Below are 22,289 nucleotides of genomic sequence, written 5' to 3'. Positions count from 1 at the left end.
TGAGCATTAGAGAAATAACGTTTCTGAAGGAGCACCACTATGTCTCGTAAATTGTGAAGCCTAAACATTGTCCTGGTAGACTTACTAACCAAGATGCTATGAGCTGTAAGCCAAAAAATATAGCTGGTAAATATATATTATGTAGACATAAAACACCATTCGTGAGTTTGCTGAAAACCATTCAGCAGGCGAGGAATGGCTTCGCCCCTTTTGGGTTCCATCAAGTCAGTGAAGTCCTCGGGTTTCCATTCACTTTGTGTTGCATTTGAACCCGAGTTACATGAAATTCGACAAATGCACCAATTTTGTTTTTATTACAAACCCATCCATATACCAGTGAGCGATCAAACTGAGACCTAGGTTGACCATTAGGAAAAACCAAATTTGTATGCAAATGAGTCAAATTTCGTGAAATTCGCATTCGAATATAACGTAAGCTTGACGGGAACTGATTGATTGCATCTAACTTACGAGCCATGGGAAGGGTGATATCAATTGTTGGCTCCCGAAGAGATTTCACTTGCAATAAGACTAGTGTGTTACACCTATACAGTTAATTGAGACACTTCAATAACCTAATAACTCAAACATGAGGCGGCTTGGAGAAAAATATCATGAGCGAAAAAATCGGCTGCAATTTAGGTGGGTATGCCGAGAAAACTTGGTGTATAGACAAATGGAGGCATTTCACTGTTTAATATATTTTATTTATGCCAATCTCTGAACCTTTAACCATTGGAATTCATCAACCAGCAGTGTGAACATGGAAGTACAAGACGTTTAATTTTTCCAGACCCAATAGGGGTGTTTTCCCGGTTTCACAATTTTTCGTCGGGTTTTTGGATAACTTGTATAAATATTGTTTCTAGGCTGAATGGGGAAAGAAACGTGCCAGGCTTTTTCAATCTTTACCTTGTTAGCCAGCTGCAGGTTTGAGTCCAGCATTAGCCGAAAAACAACTTTGTTTCAATCATTTGAGTTAACCACTGTCTGCGCGTTGGGGACTTCACACGCCAGAGCTCAATGATTTTGCAAGTGGACATCAAAGTTTGAATCCGTTAGTTTTGTAATCGATGAATGAAGGCCAAAAACTGGTTAATGCTGTTTCACGGACTGGACTGTAAAGACTCGGTGTTTGTATTCAATTCAGCAGAAAGTCGTAACAAACGTGGACAACCGGCTGCGCAGATAGGTTAACTATGGGCTGCTGAAAAAGTTTCCACTCAAAAGCTAAGCTGTTTGTTTATAGTTCTGGCCCATGTAGCAGTGGGTCCGCATCACGCTGTTTACAAAACACGATAAGACATAGTCCATAGCTTCCGTATAATTCTGCTCTGTGGTTACAGGGTAGAAGGAAGAATCTGAACTCATTTGCAAACAGCTTTTTATTTTGCATACTGAACTGCTAGTGAGCTCGCAATGAGCATCTTAGTTCAGATCACACACAAAGTCCTTCAACTTTATCAGAACAATGTGCCTGTTGAAGTACTTATTTTACCGGGTACCTCACCACTTATGAGCATATGATCCGGGGTGATTTTCAGACTTTTATTTTTTTGATTAGAGAGACGACAGGATAACTTTTGCGGAAGTTATTTTCCAGACGAAAAATCGAGACATTGACGGCACAGTATACAAAGTTTCAGCATTCAGTCGCGGGTATTCATTTCCTATTCTTGCAAAGGGGAGAATGACACGTTTTCCCGCGAAAAGACTGTTTCTGCATTGGTTATATGCACTTCCAAAAAAGAGACGTGATAATTTTGGACAGCGAAGTTTAGTAGTCACCTGTCACTCGCAACACTACCAGGCGTTTGGTGAGTGAACCGTGAGTGAGTTTTGTCCGGACTTGATTGGTACTTTGGTTGGAACGGTTCGGTGGACTCCTTCAGTTTTTGAAAAACGTAATAAAACCAAAGTATGACCGAATGTTGAGATGCTTGGAATTACCGATATCTATTGTTTTTGGTTCAGAACTATCGTTAGGGTATCTTAATTTTAAAGTCATGAACCTTTGACAGATTGGAGTATGAAGATGGAAGGAGATTGCTTGGACCATTCCAAAGCTGTTCTTGAATGGGCCTCTGTCCAAAGTTGACTTAATTACCATCTACCCCCTCAGGAATATTTCTTCAGTAAGTGCTTAATCATCTTTTTTTGTAGTTCTTGACTTACTACTTCCTGTTGTGTTTGGTAGGGGAGCTTACATAAATGATTTTCACCAATTGTAAGCACCTGTATTGGTGAGAACAAAGTTGCGAGATAGCTGAAGGGTTACAATTGTAAACATTTGTAAACCAAACCAATGGAGAGGCGGAACCATTGCTTTATGGAGATAAGACACGCATCACTGGTGCCATGTTTACCGTTTGCAAAAAATACCATGTGTGTGTTGGAAGCCGTGCTTTCGTTCAGCGCACCAGCGTACCAGAGTTATTTCCACCGATTTGTTTTGACGTGAATTAGATGGTTTCGACTTGGAGCCTCTTGCAGCGTTATCAGTTTGGCTTAAAAGTACCTTTCAGTACGAGTTAATGCAGTCCAGTGGAGCTCCACGATCGTACCGGGTACTACCAGCTACTAGGCTAACCGCTGCATTAGAGCCAATGTACAACACGTTTTTTGACCTTTTATTTGGTGCCAGGAGGGAGAAGTATGTAGCAAGCAGCCAAAATATGGAACATAAAAACGCAGTTGATTTCTACGCAGCCAGTTGATGCTGTAATAAAGTCTGATAAAAACCAGTGATTGACAGCACTGCGCGCGCAGAACGGTTTTTAATAACGTTGCGCAACCGAGTAGGTCTCATTGAACCGCTTCACCGTGAAAGACCGTTCTCCTAAAAGGACAAAACGTTGTATTACCAACTGCTCAAACAAATCTTGATTCCCAACATTTAGTCCAGCTATTTCCATCTCTTTCCAACTAAAGAAGTAATCAGTAAATCGATGAAAAGATCGATGATCTTGTGACGTGTACAAAATCCTTTTTGTAAAAAGACCAAACAAACTGTAAGTAATGATCGGATAAAAGGTTACGTTAGATCACATTTGCTTCAATCACAACTAACCGAGATGGTTCTGGATGAAATTTACATTAAAAAGGGTGGATAATTCACTAAGTTTATATTTCTAAAACACAAAAGAGGAACAATTTTTTGCGTGAAAATCTGTATGGGTATTTCAGTTTTGTAGATGTGAGAAGTGTTGGTGCAGTCGTTGAATTTTTGAAGAATTTCCAGGAGAAAATAGTGATTTTTCTAAACTTTTACAGACTGGTCTTTATAATAAAAATGGTTAGTGTAGTAAGTAACAAATCGAGAGAAATATTTCCACACGGGTGACAATGGCGGTAAATGTAAATGGGGAAGAACGTTCTTCAAGTCCGTTCACATAACGGTAGCTTGGAAAACTGATAGCCCGTGGAATGCTTAAAAATAGGGGGATGCTTGAAGGCCTGAATAAATCAGTTTTCCAAACTAAAATAAACAGTTTTTGGATTGAAGTTGCCTTCACCATGTGGTTATGCAAGAAGCGTGTCCCGATTCCATGGACTTGGAAATATTAATGACCAGGGAGACTGGGAAATTTAGACTATTTTCGTCAGATTTACATCAGAAGCAGCTTGAATCGTGAAACAGAGGAGTAGAATGATTATGGTTTGAGTTGCGTGGCATAATGGTCATTCACAAACAGTCAGTCAACCAATCACTATTGTCGTCATTGCCCATACCGATCATTAGTTTGTTTCAGCCGACCACATCACTGTTGTCTAGCAAAAAATCCCTTATTACCAATCAATATTTTAGATACAAATGGAAAGAACCAGGATTTAAGATGAGGGTTTTTGTACCACTTGCTTTACAGTGATGCTCATGGTTGATTATTCATTAAGTTATGGGGAATGTTTTCGTAAGATGTAACCTTCAGGAACTCACCACTTGTAAGCCATTGCCTCGGGTTTTCCTTACTTCATAATGCTTTTTTAACAAGTATTATGAACCCACATAAAAATTCCACGAATCCAGAGAAAAATAATTTCTCGATCATGTATTTTCTGGTAGCACTCATATGTTCTAAGATGAGACACTGTAAAAATTTCTGACATTGTGATTTTTTTAACAAACTGCTGAGGGGTTTATTTGATCACTCATTTTTGGTACGTTTAGTGTCCCATGAGTGAAAATGGTAGTGGAGTGGTAGTGGAGATAGCTAGAATTTATAAGCGAATGTCTTTCTGGCAGAATCAGTCGGTCCTTAATGATAAAAAACTAAATACGGCCTGATTAGTGTTCTGTAAATACCTTGCTGTAAATGATTTTTTTTCTCTTAGAATAGGCTAAGCAACCCGTTTCTTAAAGTCTTCTATTTTCAGAGGCTAATCTAATAATCGCAAGTTTGTGCGTTCGAAATTGACATACCAATTAGAGGGAATGAGACACGATCTAATGCCATAATCTAATGTTCTTCATCTAAAAAAACTCGGCTGCAATTTCCTTCTCAAACCTCAGTTAATTGGAGTCATTGCTTTCTATAAACTCTGAAAAGGCTAGAGATTTACGCATGATGCCGGTTACGTATGAAAATCAAAAGGAACCCAACAGGAGTCCTCTCAAAACGCACGGATCCCAAGAATTTTAGCCTTAAATGGATTAAATTTTGCCCTTTGCTTTTCTCGTGTTATATCTTTTGTCCCACTTTTGAACGTTTTTTCAGGTAGCTGCTTGGATAACAGAATAAATCTCTTACTTTGATCCAACGTCAACAGTAATTCTGAATAGGATTTTCTGGAAGAAAAAAATTAGCCTAACTAAATTGCGAAACAGATTTTCCAAATGCGTTGTAGATTGTTTGACGAGGGTTTTTCCGAACTATGGCGCCGAATTGTTTTTGTTGTCTATTGGCACAACTCTGACACCAAAGGTTACAGACCAAAGTATAAAGCGGTATTCTTTTGATGTGGCAAACATTTGACGTCAAGCTCTACAAACATGGTCGTTTTCTGGGTGTGAGTGGAAAAGTGAAATAAATTCCAGTCGAACCTCTCGTTGTTAACGTAGTGTATACTAGGATAGTTAGTCTCTTTCTTCAACTGGCAGGATATTCCTAATGGCTAACATGTTCAAATAGAGCACATTACTCAATAAGTCATTGAAAACTCTTTTTTGCATCTGAGTGTGCTTCACAAGTTTCTTTTCAAGCAGAACATTTGGATGTTGGAACATGTAGACGGCTCCCTCCTGAGATATCCAAAGATGGTTCATCGCAGTTGTCATTAGCATCCTAAGTATTTTTGCAGGTGCACATTAAGAAAACGATCTTTCTATCTCCAAAAGAAACAGTCCCTTACCCAAATGTAAAGGATTGTATATCCAGTTCAATTTTGAGCTGAATACGCGTTCACTGTTGTATACATTATATTGGCACGTTGGCCACGTTAGGCGTTGCTTGTTCGTTCACTTGCATGCTAACAAACCCGGCCAGATGCAGATATTCCCCAGGGCGGCTGGAATCTTTGGCAAAATACAAGGCAAACTGTCAGATGTTGTGAACACAAAGTCCACGTTTTGGTGAACCTTGACCGCCGTACTAGCTTACGGGATTTCGTGTCAAACAGTTACTTCCAGTTTGGTACTTGCTAGCAAGAGATCCTTCAGAATCTTCACTGTTGCTGAGTAATCCATCCACAAACCAACCCATTTCGCAGACAACCGATGAATAATCCACCCGAATTAGCAAAATGCACCCATTTGTAAACCAATTAGGCTTTGCGGAAAACCCACCTGGAACCAAGATGAACCCCTCATTTACGCTGTTGCTTAAAACATCATAAAGGAGAGATTGTTTTTCACAAATGAATGTAGATCACTAAGTTCCTGTAATTTGGGTCCAAGTAAAACATGAGAGCGTCTATCTGATGAGCCCCCAGAGAGGCGGAACCTGTCCTGGGCTACTGAATAGTTTTCAGCAGCATGATGAGTAGTGTAATATGTCCAACCATCCAAATGTTTATTACCTCAAACGATTCCAACATACTATATGCGTACATTCAGCTGTTTATCTATGCCCGTTACACGTCACTAAGTGCGTCATTTATTCTTCTTCAATTGGATTGTCATAGTAATAACCCCGATTCACCTCTTGGTCTTAAGCCTGTCGATCTAGCGCACTATTGACGTATTGTTTGTCATCAGATGGGAGGTAATTTCTGACCTAAAATGCGAATAGCCTGGTGCTGTCAACTTCTCTGAACTGGATGTTTCAACAAGCTATGTTCAAGTTCTGAAAATATTCTGAAAGTCATTGTTGGGCCCCACAACCCAGGAAGTATCGGCGCGTACTGGTTATCGCAATCAAAAGTCATCGTAATGTCAGTTTCGGTGATTTATCTTCCGTTTTGTCAGATAATATGAGCTATCGCCAGACCGCATGACATCCCCGACTCCCGGTGAATCAAATAAAATTTGAAGTGATTTAGGTGGTCCGCCGAGATTACAGTGGGTTAGCACCGGTTTGGTTACCCTTCGGGGGTGAATCTTCGGTGCACGGCAGCAATCATAGTTGAAGCTCATATGTCAACAAACTTATTCCGGAGTGTTCGTCCTTGACTTTGCGATAATCAGCTCCTAATCTTGTTGACGTTATCATTTCGAAACTCTTGGAAGTTGAATTTATTTGCAAGCTCACTCGTCACCGCTCTTTTCACCTTGGTCGCACATATGCTTATAACATGTATTATGCGTGTTAAACCCATTTATTAGAGAAAAACCGTAGATTTGGAAAGGGATGGCTAAGTTCGGTGAAACTGGATGCCAGTGAATATATCTAACTACCTTCTCGCCTATAAAAGTTCATTTCGCCGGAATACTCTATAATCATGTGCTGCGTGGACAAAAAAATTTGTCGGGAATTTTCAGGTGATCCGGCCACCTGACTCCGTATAACTTACTTTCAGCTGCAATTATTGTTAGTAAAATAGGAACATCTTTTTCGCCGTTTTTGTGCAACCTGTGCGTTTGCCAAAAGCCCATCAGATAAGAGTAATATAAAGAAGCTTGTCCCCTAAGATGAATAGTAAAGTGGGATTTCATTCGTCCAAAGGTAGACGAATGCGAGAAATTTTCGTTCTCCGGATATGCTTGGTTAGCTAGAGAAGTTGAAAATCCAGACAAATAAGGAGATGGGAAAAAGTTTGTTTGACGTTTTTGAGTAGATCACCATGCAAGAGGAATCCTAGAAGAAAGTTTTTTTAATGCGTCGGATAACAAAACAACTGTCATGCATGTTCCGCAAAAAAAACGAAACCAATTTTCAATGGTCATAAACCACACGCCAGATTGATGGAAATTTGCTCATTGTACGCCGATATTAAAAAGTGTATTGGATAAGCATCATTCACAGTTGATCGGCTGATTTGTTCTGTGCTCATCCACTGGCTTGCTAACGTTTCGTCACAAATCGATGGGAGGCCACTAGCTCGAAGTTGGATTGGATGAGTCATTGACGGCAGGCACTGGGAAGCCTCTATGAAGTGACAGTGCCTGGCATGGTGTCTTTTACCTCTTTGTGTTTTGCATCGTGTATTTGAATACCTTTCTCGCCAGTCCATATCTGAGGTAAGCAATAATGATTATGACCCTGACTAATGGAACCATTGCGATGCGCAAAGTTTGCGCTAATGTCGACGGTTTTGTATGACGTACATTCTCGTGCTGCTTCGTCAGCTGCTTTCAGCGTGAATTTGGATATTTGATAAGCCAGTTCTCTCTTGCTTACGCGTACCCGAGGGTCCTCTCGGGGGTGAGTAGCTGTTTCGCTGTATTCAACCCAACAGATGTGGATGCCTTATCAAGGCATAAGTAGTTACTTTCACCACTTTGCATCAGTTTATAATATGTGCGCCAGTGTATCAAACAAAATGGCATGATAATTTATCAAAAGGATCGGGTAAATCTGCTGAAGGCCTGCTCGCTTAGCTAAGCAACTTGGCTAAAAACACCTCAACGACAGTCGGAATCTCATCACGGATTCACTGAAGTTAGAAGCACGTGGTTGTCGCGCGTACGCGTACAAAGAGAGGGCCTAATTGCTCAGGAAGAACTTGATCGGTAGTTGGTTGTATGGGTGAGCATTCCTACCAGGATGTTTGCGGATCTGCCTTCTGTTTGATGGATGCCCGTGCAGTCGTGTGAATCAACTTATCCGAGTCCTCACCTCCACTTTTCTTCGCTCGGATTGACATAGATTCGCTTGTTTTGGTTCTTTGGTTTGATGGTCGAGGCTGTCAATGCTATCATTGATTCGGTGGTCGGCAGCTGATAAAGGTGTGTGGACGGTGGGTTGCTTGATTTTTTTGCGGTTGACCATGCTTCCCAAAAGTCCATCTCGTTTTCTGTGGGTCTGCTCTTCGCGTTCTCCACATTAAACTCCACTTGTGAAAATAGCAGTTGGTGGGTTTTGTCAAGGCATTATCTCATTGCGGTTTCACTCAAAAAGCACGGATAATGTCACTTCGCGGGAACGTTTGCAATGATGTTGCCCAGTTCAGCGAACAAATCAAGGTTAACAATGGGACGTGAGCTACCCATAACATAGTGATCTACTCAAACATTTTTGGCCGAAAGCTCTACTCGGTTCCTTCACTCCTGCAATCAACCTTTAGTTATAGTCACACAGGAAGAAACAAGATTTCGGCCATCCAATGTGAGTTTCAGTATTTTATTAAAAGGTAACTGTCTGGGTGACAAACACCAAAGTGTGGTGCACCAGCTGATTAATCACTTCAGTGTCTGTCATGGTCCGGTAATCCCAACATTTGTTGCGCTCACACACAAACTCGGTTATAGCCTTTCACGTTTCCGTTTGATGCTTCAACTACTTTGACCTATATATTGCATCTGGAATTACTAAACGATTTCTACGTCCGTCTCTACCCAGGCACATCCACTGGGAAGACATAACAATTATGGTTAGTCCCAACACCTCAAATTATTTTTATCCTATATGCTAACTTTAGCCGTCTCTCCAGAAGTAACACATTGGCCTAAATAAATCCCAACGGGTATTCGATTACTAGGCCGACAATCAGGGAATCGAAATCGATTAATCGATTGACCAAGTGATGGTTAGATGCACGACCATAAACAACAGTTACAGCACAGACTGTTCTAAAATTCACTTTCCGACTGCAGTTAAGCACGCGTAGAAGCCTGGTATAGTAGTTTTCGGGTTTGAACCATCACTGTAAACAATAAATTGTATTTTATCCTTTTGTAGGTTTTAGAATTCGTCATAGATTTTGGACGAAAGGTGGCAGCTTCCGCTTGAGTAGAAGTAAACGGGTTGGGCGTGGTTGGTGTAACCATCCGACCTATTGAGAAATTGACGCACCATTGAGAGTAGCTGTCTGTGATTCAACGTTACGATTGTCACATCCAACCTTGGTTTGCGGTTTTCTTCATCATCAGCAGCATAACATCAATTTTGAAAGATGATGCTTCACCGTCGCACAACCATAATTTACTTGAGAGCCTTATTGTGGAGTAATGAATAAACCATGGATTTATTACCAAAACCATGTCGAGATACACAAATAGATACTCACTGAGGCAATATGGATAGAGACTGACAACAGGAACCCCACTGACATTGGTTAGCTGCCATATCGTACGAAATCTCCAACCAAGCACAGAAGAGTGACGCTGACCCCATCCTGCTGGGCATGTCATACAGGCAGCGCTCATACCAAACTACTCATTAAACGCAAAATAACTAGGTTTCTTATCCATATATTGTGCACTGGAGGGACCGCCGGTGTCAGTTACATTCTGCCCGTTCTAGTTCATTAACACTGTACAGACGTCTGAGCGGTTTTGGAAAGAGTTTCTGTCGAAGAAATCAGTTTGTCTCAGTATCGTAACGTGTCACACTTATCCAGTTTGAAGACAAGCTACATCTGTCTGATGGAAGAAACAGATGCGGTCTTCTAACATCTAACCGAACTCACTTGTTATTTCACAGTGTGCGCCAATTTTAGGCGGGTGTTGAGTGAGATACGAAAAAAAAGTTTAGACTCCCCCTGTCACCTGCAGCATAATTACTGAGAAGCATACATTCGACTTTCACATGATTATAGGGTGCTTTTGGATCCCTCTTGCCAATGAAAAGACCACAGAACGGCCTACACCCAGTTTGAAGCAAGAAAGGGGATGAATGGCTATAACGAAAACAGCAAAACGAGGGATCCAGCTGTACAGAAAAGAAAAAGAAGAAAACAGTCACGAGCGTCAAAGTCTCCTGTGGTTAAAAATGGCTGGTCGTAATTGCCTACCGTTGCTCCCGGAAAATCAGACTTTTCCGGTTAAGGTCATGGAGTACAAAAGTCTTACTCTCCGGTACTCCTCCGTATCACTGACTATTCACTGGGGATCTTCCCACGGTCCCGACGTATTTCTGCATCTAAAAGTGCTGCGAGTGACTTCCTAAAAGTCAGTATTCTTCAGTTAAACATAATTTTGATGGTACGCGTTTTAATGTCATATACGGCCAGGCGATAACCTTTCGTTTCAACCAGCAGTTCATTGCACTGAAACGTACAACTACCCACATGCTTAACCTAAAAGAACTTAAAAGATTCAACAATCAAAAATATCACTGATTTCTATGTTGTTCTTGAGGTATAATTTGTCCAAGGTTACAAATTTCAGGTCGTTTCCAAGGAGTAGCTTTCTACATAGCCTTTTCTTTTCGATTGCTCAATTCAAGCATGTTAACTGGGAAACTATTTGTACATCCCTTTTGTTGATTTCCATATTCCTTTGAGGGTAACAAAGGACTCGTTTCAGCTTTGTCCAACTTTCCCGCTACTCCCCTTCGAATGGAACTTCTGGCTAATTCTTCAACTATTTGCCTGCTATGGATATCAGTTTTTAATAATATTTAACCTCAAATGTTACCTAAAGCTACACTTTTTTTAACTTTTCGGGCCCAAAAGCTTAATTACCAAGCTGAAATTCATCCTATTCTTGGTTCATGGTTCCTGGAATATTTCAGTCAATTGTGGTTTGCACATTGTCTAGCGGTCTTTCACCACCAAGTTCCATTTTCAGCTTGCTTGCATAAAGAGAGAAACTCATACTTCATAGCCAGCATTGTTTTAGGTGAGATTATACCATGAACAAGAACGTTTCTCTCTGTAAGTTACAATTCCGGACTCCGGTTCGAAATCTATCGTCCGTAAAAAAACAATTCCAAATGACTCACCAGACGCCCCGATCTGCGACAACAAATTATACAAATGGAACACCATCTCTCCATGGAATTCGGGTTGTTTTATTAGACTTATTTTTATGAACACTAAACTACCATGTAAACTGTTTAGACGGACAATTCTCTTGAAGATTCTGCAGAAGTTCGATGACCTACTGGTTGTGAAAAACCATGCAGATCAAAAAGAACTTCTCTGATTTTGAACGGTTTGATTCTGAGTCTTGCGCTTTCGTCTCCCCTACAGTTGCTTGCGTCTTATCTCAGTTTTGGTACACTAATTATATTTTGGGGCTATTTTCGGAAGTAGATTCAGTCAACTGCCTCATTTAGCCGTTAGAGATTGGACCGACAATCTTTCCGAAATCATTCTCTTCACCAACGCTTACCTCATTACAATGGTATGTTTGGTCTGCAAAGGCTGTGTCTCACCTAAATCTGATGATAAACGCGGCGCCATTGACCCACTTCGCAAATTTTCCACATCTTAAGTTTAACCAAAATTATTATTTTTTTATTATCACCAATTGGACTTGTGCAGCATGCTGGAAGATGCAGGTCTTACTGTATATCTCACCTGTTTGTCTGTAAATAAACGTAAGTGCACATTTTAAGGAACGTTTGTTAGTGTGTCACTTTTTACCTCTAACTTTTTAGCTGGACATCTAAATTTGCCCACAGCAAACGGCTTAAAACAATCTATCAAACTATATCGCAGCAAGTAGGTAGTTTCGATGATATGCCACTTACAATTCTTAGGATCTTGAAGCTTATGCCTTGGCTAGATCTTTCGGATATCATTGATACCTTATATACTTGGACTTGGCACAACATGGAAGTCATCCTTGGAGACTTTAAACTTTGTTCATAAGTACAATTTGGATTTTCGGCAGTCGACATTTTCAGGCAACCGTTCTGTTTCTACCCATTTAGAAAAGCTTTCCAAAGAATTCGACTGAGGTTCATGACACATCCGTGGTCTCTCCGTTGGGAAATATCCCACTTAAATTGGACAAAAAACCGAGAAATCTCTGTCGTTGCAGTTCCCCTTTCAAATTTAGTTAACCTCTTAAATTCGTTTTCTGGTTTTCTTGGCCTACTATAAAAGTACCCCTTTATCACCGGGTGAGGCCTTAAGCTGAATGAGGGCGCTTCCTATTAGTAACAAGGAATTTTTTGGGAATATTTTTGTGGCGTGTTCGCCCTTAATTATCCTTTTCTCCTAATGACTGCGAAATCCGACAGCAAAGTGGGGAACGTTTTTTCTTAAATTTTTCTGCCCGTAATTCCATTTAGTCCGTCTGTCCACATTAAGTTCAGCGCCTGAAAAAAACACTGAAAAGAGGTTTGGCGGGGACCTTGCTTAGCAACCTACGTTTTCGTAAGTGCTTTCTACTACCGATTCCATTCATAACCGTTTTGCGCAGATTGTCAAGGATCATGTGACTACTTCTACAGAGATTGGACGTAATATGATCCCACCAGTACATTTATTTTCATGTCCATCAAGCTGGCTCAGGCTTATTCGTGGCGCGTCGAAACGTACCCGTTCCTACTTCATTCTCAGCAACACCTGACTACGGTATTTTACAGTTGCAATTATCGTTCACGTGGTTCATCTTGGTATTCGACATAAAAACAACAAAAGATTTCACGGTAAAAAAACTTTCAAGAATTGAATGCACCTTGAATTTGACAATTATTTTGTCGTGAAGAACGTCAGTATATCTACCCACGAGTGTTAGTAACCGCTCTTCTCAGAAAATTTATTTATCCTAAACGGACTGTATGGTATGAAACTAATGTCATAAAATAGGACTTAAAGGGAAAACACGTTATTAACAAATTCCTGTTAATGCGCTGACGGTAACGAAACCTAATCAGTTTGACGTCAAAACCACAATGTACCATCAAATTCGTAAACCCGAGCCCGACCATTTGTCCGGGCTAAAAGCAAACCGTCGAGGGAGATCGATCCACCAAATTTCATCACAATTAGTTGGTCCCTTCAAGTTTATTGCGAAAAAAATGTTATCAAAGGGGAAGACCAGGAAGGAATGGTTGCTCCTGATTAATGTCCTAAGGTGGTTTAAGCAGAGAACAAACCTTGCTCCTAACTTAACAAGTAGAACACCATTAATTGACTTGATCCAGTGCTCACGTGATACACTCTATGTCTGGCAGCAGCTGAGTTTTGTGCGCCAACTGGAGTATAGTTGAAATTTACAAAACCAGGGACAGTCAGAACACCGGTATATAAGCAGAACCCTTCTGACAAAAGTAAGTCTTCATGCTCGAATCTTGGGGATAAACGTAATACGTTGGAGCGGTGCAAAACAAAAACCGTGTCGAGATCAAGGTCCCTTATTCTTCTATTACAGCACATGCAGTTGTCGAAAACGTTTCTGAATCATTCACCTTTCTCAAAAAAATGTTTTAGATAATTTTTGAAAAAGACTATGCTCTATTAAACATGTTTTTATCAACTGTACTTGGTAACGTTCACATTTTGCGAAGAATCAACTTATTTGAAATGTTAATTTTCCGTTACTTTATTTGGCTGCTTTTCTCAATGAAGTAGCCAAAATCATGGCATGACAAATTACCATCACATGACTTTCGTAGGCAAATTAAGCTCAATTTCGCCTTGTAACGTTCCAGGGGCAGCAGGCCGGAGGAAGCAATTTCGGTTGCGATACAATCACAGCTATACCACTTTTAAATTATCAACGATGAATTCTAATGTGAGTCTGATTTCAAACAAAAAAATTACGGATTCTTTCAACTTGGATAAATCACTTCACACGAAATATGCAGACAACAGTTCAGCGTTGGCACCATTAAAGCAATCTTTGAACAATCAAACCTTCCATCTCTGTACCATGCGTTGCTCGACCAAACACAGTAACAAGAGACTTGGTGTTTACAAACCGCTGGGCGACGGCAAATTGCCAAAACAGTCTGATAAGGGTCACCTCTATTTTCGGCTTGCGTGGTGAGGCCAACAATCACCCGACATGGCAGACTTGTTTACGACCGAGTTAATCGGATTCACACAGCGTAGAGACAGGGTGAACACACGATGTGACCGAGCTTTGAGAAGCGAACGCCTAATCGGGAAAACATTGTCGTTTCACGGACTGCTTGGTCGGTCGGACAGTTTGCTTGAGAACCATCTCGTATTTTATCGTTACACATATCGACTGTCACAAAACCAATGCACGGAACAATGACGCTTCAGACAGAATTTCGAATCATTGTATAAGAGAGAAGTGCGTGATGTTGATGATCTCCAATAAGACTGAAAAAAACTGCACACTGTTTTTAGGCCTTCCTGCATAGATGACTCCAACCAAAGGACAAAAAATTCAGTGATAAAATTCCCAAATCTCTTGACAGTAGTGGCATGCTGATCCAGATTTTGCCTTTAAGGATCCAACTGAGATATCAGTAATGGTTGATTATCTATTTTATATAACCTATGTCTATTTCGAACCGCTCAGTATCACTTCGATTATTCCAGCTCACAAGTATAATGGTCTGGGTCAAATTAGTCATCAAACGGACCGCAAATCATCTCCATTTTTAACATCTACAATTAACATCTACAATTAAAAACTATGTACCCTCAAGGGGAACTTCAAAAGATACTTTGCAACTGACAGAGCGAAGTAATTTTCAGGGCACTTTAAATTCAGTCGATGGATCTCCTAATTTTGAGGTGTATGATTTGTGGGCGTTCTATTGCCTAGCCGCATGATTCACGTAGATTGCGCGTATTGTGCAGTTATCAATGACTGCAGTACACCTTTCTGTTCTGCCAGTGAAGCCAAAATTTGCCGAGAAATCGAGGAGCAATATCTGGCTTGACGCAAAACGCCATGTTGCACATCTTCAGGGTGGTATGACCGCAACAACTCATAGTGAGTGGTTCAAAACCAAACCTTTGAGCTGGTTGGCTTTAATTGCCACGGTGCATAACTTATACTCAGGCGAGAAAAGTAGCTCCCATCATTTATGCATACATTTCTGAAGATAACGCACTCCGTTACTCTAGTCCATGTTTACTTTCACCCAGACTTGACGGATTGGTGAACCATTTTTAATCCCTATGGAAAATCCTCAAACGTATCTAACAGATGTACACGGTAGTCGATGCTGCATATTCAGCGTTACAAAGGTGGACCCTAGCTTTTATTTTAGAAAGGGGGAGCTTCGGAAAGCAGATGTTTACTGTCACCCTTGAATTCCTATTACCCATTTAGGCTTTTCTTTTAGGCTAACGACCGGTTAATTTTAAACCTGAATTGATAGCCTTTTTTAAAACAGTAACGCAGAATGTGCCTCAAGGGTGATATTGCCTGGATCATTCAGATAGCTATTAAGCAGCCAAGTGTTCTGAATAAGTGAAAGTTTCTGAATAAATGCAATATATAATGTTATTTTTCTTATAGCGTGCATGCATGCATGCAATTGTGGTGACAAAAGTCTTTTTTGCTGCAAGCCAGGAGAACTAAATTAAGCGTTGCAGTTTTCACAATAAACTGACTTTGTTGCATCATGAGAGTTTCTGAAATCCATAGGATTTCTCTCCATCAAAAGTCTAGCAAGGTAGAGTTTGTCATTATATTTCTGTTATGTGGACCTACGAATTAGCTAAACTTTCTCTCCTGTTGTTCGTCTTTTGTTGCGTCCTATAGTATGGTTTCGTTATGAAAGTTGAAAACAAAATGTTTCTGCAAAGAGAAAAAACTTATTTTATGGTTATTGTTTAAAACACAGCAGATCAGGTGACGGATATGACTTTGATATCTGTTTTCGAATTTGGACTCGACTGAATCGAGGCGCTGGGATAAAACGCAGAATAAAGCTTATCAGTCAAATTGTAGTCCGTTCTGGACAAAACCTGTCATGGTTCATTTAGTGTGTTGATCCAAAATAGTTTTTGAAAAGGAAATTGTTGGAAACAATTTTACCAGTTTTTTTTATAATTGGACCCCTGCGGACATTAGTTCACTGACATTGGCAATTCTTACATCAGATGAGCTTTTTGTGACATCAGAAGACACACAATCTTTATCGCATGTAATGTAGAACAAAACACAAATCGCCTGGTAACCAGATATCAGTATGTTCATTAAGCAGCTGGATTGCACTGGTTGGCTGATGATGACAGTCGTGAATGGAAGTGCGCGGATGTTTGTTTCGAAGGTACATTTAGCCAGACCACATAATAAAAACGTGTGTGTTGTGCGGGGACATTGTTCTGTTTTAAGGATTATATTTCTCCACTAAATAGGTGTTTTGAGCACTAGATGATGTCGTCTATTTTCATTAGCTGATCGGATTTTTTCCTTTCTTCCTTGGGGGGTGCAATACACAAAGATCAGTAGCCACTCACTAGATTATCACTGATAGTTAAATCCGGCCATAGAATTGCAGTCGGCGATGAAATAAAGTATTCCGTATGAGGATGCTTGGCTCGCGATTCCTCGGCTAATAGGCAAAGGCTGGAGCGTCCGTCAAATAGCAACTGACCAGTGGATTAACTCACTTAAACGAGATAAAACATCACTCGCCATGAAATCAATGTCACTTGTCGACTTTAGAGTAAATTTTATGATGTTGGTAAATACTATAAACCTCCGTTGCAGGCCAAACTCTGACTGGTTGCTTCTAATAGGACGTTGGTGTAGGCTGTATAACTGTAGCTGAAATCCCTAGGTAAAACACCTCTAGGGTCTCTTCGGAAAACGTTTCTGCAAGATGCTCAAAACCGTAATAAAAACTGCGTCGTTGTTTTCAGAGGTAAACACACGTTGAGTTTGAATAGAAGGTATGCCATGTCTCACACCGCTTTTGTCACATTAATTTACTTTCCACATTAGAAGAGCACTTAAATAGGAAATTAAACTCAGCGGTCTGTCACAAACTTCACCCAGACCGTGCTTTTTTTAATTCTGTTTTGGTTATTTTTCCGTTGGATTGTACGAATCAACCGTTCCCATGTTGGGCTAGACCGAGTGGATTCCAGGCGCACCAGTTGACCATCGTTTAGTGTCATATGCAATAGCGCACCATTTCGCAATGTCTTAAAATATGCTCTGATTTTGATTACCAGTCTGCCTTCTGACACACCCAAAGATGAAATCAGCTGTGAATAGCCCATTTTCGTCAGTCATGTTCAGGTCTTTCAAAGAGTAAAATGGTGTCGTTGCTAAGCTAACTTTGAGCAAATTTATCAAATTATTATCTTGTTCTTCTCAAAAACAAAGTCCGGCGTCTTAGTGAGATAGATGTCAGGAACGACTGAGTCCTGATATTAATAAAGCCACAACAAACCTAATAACGAATTATCATAACTTGATCAATGACATTCAGCGATAATAAGTGTTTCGGGTCCAAACGTGTGTCAATGCAGGTGACGTGAGATTAGAATAGGGGAGTTATTCTGAAATAAAATTACCTCTTTGGTTAGTTTGATATTTAGCATCTACCAAAAATAACAGTGGCACATGAAAGAGGACCTCCGCACAAAACGATGTGTCCAACGCAACCTCTGCCACAGCAGTACCGCCCACATTGCGGCAGGGAATTATTCCACCTAATTAAGAAGTCGAACGAATATAACAATATATCAGATGAAAAAATTCTACGTCATAGCTTGGCTCCACTGATTGCTTTTCTAATGCCAAGCAAAAACAAGGTATCTAACCCAATAAAACTATGGTAATAATTTGCACGGAACATTGAGCTCGGTCAGTTCAAATACTCCTTGTTTGGCGTAGTACGGCTGACAGGTTGTGATGGGTTTACAAACTAATGATGAACATACATTCACGAGGCGGTCTAAAATGGCCCCAATCTTTTCTTGTCAGCAGTCTATTCTTTCGCTAATCCAAAGATTTACTTACAATCGGACGAGATCAAAAACACATCCATAGATTAGCACAAGGCAACAACCTTATTGTCAGGTTTGCTTTCTTGCTTCACCTAGCTCACGTCAAACGTATCGTAAGCTCCAGAGTAAGAGTTGATAGCAAAGCATTTTTCTTCGACAATAGATGTACACATTCATACAAGCTTGTTGCTCCATTCAACGTTATGAGAACCACGCGCCGCTGTATAACACTTAAAGTTTGTACATGACTATCTGCGTCTTTCTACCGTTACTAAGATAAGAGTCAACCAGATTAACTAGCATCTAAATTTCAATTCTTGAGTACGTGATTGGTCTTCCAGAAATGGTGAACTGGTAATTTCTGTTAGATGTGCCCGAGTTGAGTGATAGGAACCGAAGAAATTGTCAGGCTTACTCAGGACCAGCTTCTCGCCTAATCATCAAACGTTTTAGACCGGACGTCAAGCCCACGCAATGACTGCGTGAAACATTTTACCCGATGCACCAAACCCTACTGACACCGTACAGACTAAAGCTTCCCGATTTCGTGCTCTGCCAGTCTGAACGCAATACATTTCCAAGTTGAAGCGAACCGTCATGAACGAGAAACGCAGCTGAAGCCAGTTGGATTTCCTGTCGAAACACAACTTATGTGCAAGTAAGGGTACTTACCAAATGGCGCCTCATTAGCTGCTTTTTATATTGATATGAAGGTATTTAACAAGTTCTAACTATAACATGTGGTATTATGTGGTACTACCCTCAGTTTCTGATAATTCCACCTTCACAGAAAAATCGATAATGGATTGTTGACATCCTAGTCGTTGTTGTTGTTCTTGTTGTCTTCGCACGCACGGTGTTGTGAGATGCAACAACTGAAACGTATTGTGTGGACACGTCAGCCGCTGTTGTTTTTTGTTCGTGGCGTCCCAGTGGAGTTTATCGCCGATTGTGGTGGACAGAATCCAAAAGTCCCAAGCGTAGCATCTGTAGAGATGAGAGAGCAAAGCGTCATTAGCTAATTCGAGTAGAAAAGATGATTCTTACCACTCCAGTCAGAGAGCGGGCACTATGAACATACTTCTAAACCTGGCGTAGTTGTCGCAGACAATGTGGAAACCTGGTGAAGTTAGCATTTGATTCCCAAGTGTGGTAGAATTTTCAGGGCTAAAATGCCATTGTTTCAGATAGAAATTAGGACTCATCAACTTCTTCATCTTGATGCGCACGTTACTCCATTTTTTGCTGGTAAACTCGGAATGGGTTGGATTTCAAAATGAGTGAACAATTTTTCTGAAATAACAACGATATTTATGAATCTGTTGAAGCGCTCTCTGACGGTTTTGAGGCTCGTAAGCTGAGCGTAGTTTTTGAAGTCGCGTCAGACTTCACCAACATCCCCTAAATTCTACGCAAAGTATACTGTATAATAACTTTGTTTTTTTTAAGAAGACGCTCTCATAAGCCTTGGCCTGAAGTCCTGTTTTTGACCTATTTTGGCATCTTAAATAGCGTGCCTAACGATGCTGTGAAGGTTCATCCGAGAGCACATTTTGCTGAAAAAAGGCCATGGAGAAGCAATCAACTCGTTATTCCTGACAATAATGAATAACTAACTCCCATCCGTCCATCTTCTGGTCTATTGGTATATTTGAACGCTGCTGAAACTGTGCACAAACCCAAACATGAAGGGGGCCCGAGTTATTGAAGCTTAGCTTAATCAATTTCTGTTGAATAAATAAAGAGGCTGAGTCAGAAACCTTGGCCACAAAAACAAAACGAAAATTGTTCAAGCACATACAAGCAACGCAAATCTTAGCTTACAACTGAAACAAGAGTTTTACTTAACCATTTGGTCTGAAAGATCTTTTGCGCTAGAAAAGAAGCCTACTGTGAGCAAAATGCTTTCTCACAGGGCAGAATATTTGTCACCAAGTCATGTGCGGGCTTTTACTTTTTTGACCCCTTTGAAGTTGAGGTGATAATGTTACGATCTTGTTACAGCTTGCCATGGGTTGATTACCGCAAAGTTCTGAGCGCAGGTCCCAAAACCAGTCTCCATCGTCTACTTACAAATGTTAGAATGAAACTGAAAGACAGGCCAAAATAACCATAACACTAGATGCTGTTTTTGTAGGGTGATCTTTGCTCAATCCGCCTCAGGTTTACTTTTTTTGCAATTTTCCAGCTAATGGACTGTCAAGGCTTGGTAGATTTGATAATTGCCGAGCTTTTCGTTTAGAATGACGCGGGATCTTTTCGACTGTTCGCTAAGCCAGAGAAATAATTAAATAAAATTCCGACTGCTGATAATTTGATAAGAAATCCTGCGATGCAATAATCTACTTTGGACGTAACTGTCAACTAGATACGAGAACGAGATGAACAGTCGAAGGTTGTCACTTTTTACACGCCGAACTACATTCTCCTAAGTTTTTGCAAAACATCTCTGACTTAGCCTAATGGATTGTTGGCTTGCGAGTAAAGACGTAATAGGGAAAATCATCCTCGGATGACGCAAACTGGAGTGAAAGAAGGGCTTGCGTAAGTGAAAAATTTCTTACTCGAAAAACTGTTCATGCCTTGTGAATCGATTGCTAGCGATCTACTCATGTTCCAGTGCACTGTCAAACGGTCATCGGATACAGTTAGATAAATTCCTAGACAGTCTTACTAGTTTTGTTCACATAAGTTGGGAAAAGTGTTCAGCATTTCCCCCTCTTATGTTGGACCGTTCGGTTTTTCGCTCATTTAACCGTGCACTGCCTTTTGACTGACTGAAGATAGGTTGAGTTATAGCCAGGGCACCGAATCCTAGAAAAGAGTTCGGTTAATTTGTTAACCGGAGCATTTATCTCAAAAGCCAGGCCGCGAGAAAATGTTGGTTGGCTTGAAACCAATCAGGCTAAATTCGAAGGGACAAGTTGACGCTTATTTCAACCCCAAACTAAAAGGACGTGAAGCTGTCCACTGACGGGGGAGACTGTGTGAATGTTTCAAGAGCATCCTCCGGTATAGTTCCGTGGTTTTCTCAGGTAATTAAACCATCGATACTGTCCTACTGTATCTTTGTAACAGAAGAGGCTGACCACCGTGGAAAATTCGGTCACAAGAGATTGACATATTGGTGCTGTCGAGTACTATACACAATCTACTGATATCGTTGCTAAGCTACGTAGGTAGGTAGATAACTGATTATATTTTGCATTTTTCCCCCAATGCAACACAACTATCGAGCAGTATTCAAAAACAATCTTCAGTATAGAAAAAACGGACCCTGACATTTTTCACTGAAGTAACCTATTTGAGCTTTTTTTCATTTCTCGTAAGAACCAAAGTTGGCACCAAAAACACGGTACGGTAAATATCATACCTTCTGGACCTCTGTTGCAAAAAATCACACGTGATTAATAGTCTGGTATCAAGTGGACAGGCGACATTAGTTTAGACCAAAGAGATTACCTAAAGCGATGTTTAAACACGGTATCACTTTTGTCCCTTACACACTATTATTTGAGTGTCAGACTTGCATCAAGTGAAAAATGCGGTCATATTCATTCATCCTAGAATCAGTCTGTTAAAAATTGGGTGCTTCTAACAAACGTCCGAATACGGCGTTCGAAGGCGTGACCTAACCAATGTCGGCCGCAAAATCCTTCCACATTTGTCAACTACGCAATAGGTTTGCGGGAATCATCAACATTCTCGCCGTAAGCATCAGCAATACAGCATTCTTTTTCATGACTGATCACTGCCGTAAAATCATCATTCACCTGGAAGGCTTTTCGTGAAAAAGGAACAAAAGTGGTTGGGGAGGAGACATGGTGCTAGCGTATCACAAGGGTTGCATACACATCCAGACACTCATTCAGAGAATCTGGATAATAACTGATAACAGGAACGTTATTGACATCGACTGGTAGCCACTTCTTGCAGCATATCCAGTCGGGCTCGCCGGGGTTCCCGCGGTCTCCATCATGGAAGGTGAGTCGCACCCTGCTTGCGCCATTCAGGATTGGGCACAAACAGCAGCACTGTCTTCGGAAAACGATAGTTCAGTGCGCGCAATACACAGCCCAAGCAACGCAGCTTCTTGTGTTGGACACATGTTTTGATAGACGCCC

The 22,289-nt window shown here is 40.7% G+C and overlaps 1 protein-coding gene across 1 annotated transcript in view; it reads left to right on the top strand.

The window, feature by feature from the left end:
• Positions 1-22,289, top strand: part of T265_09657 (hypothetical protein) — a gene marked incomplete at both ends in the record, with an annotated part of 94,033 nt that overhangs the window by 5,795 nt on the left and 65,949 nt on the right. The gene's annotated exons all lie outside the window — the stretch shown is intronic.

This window comes from Opisthorchis viverrini (genome assembly GCF_000715545.1).
Source record: "Opisthorchis viverrini unplaced genomic scaffold opera_v5_293, whole genome shotgun sequence".
Lineage (NCBI taxonomy): Eukaryota > Metazoa > Platyhelminthes > Trematoda > Opisthorchiida > Opisthorchiidae > Opisthorchis > Opisthorchis viverrini.
The sequence above is the reverse complement of the archived record's forward strand: the minus strand, read 5'-3'. Positions and strand labels throughout refer to the sequence as shown.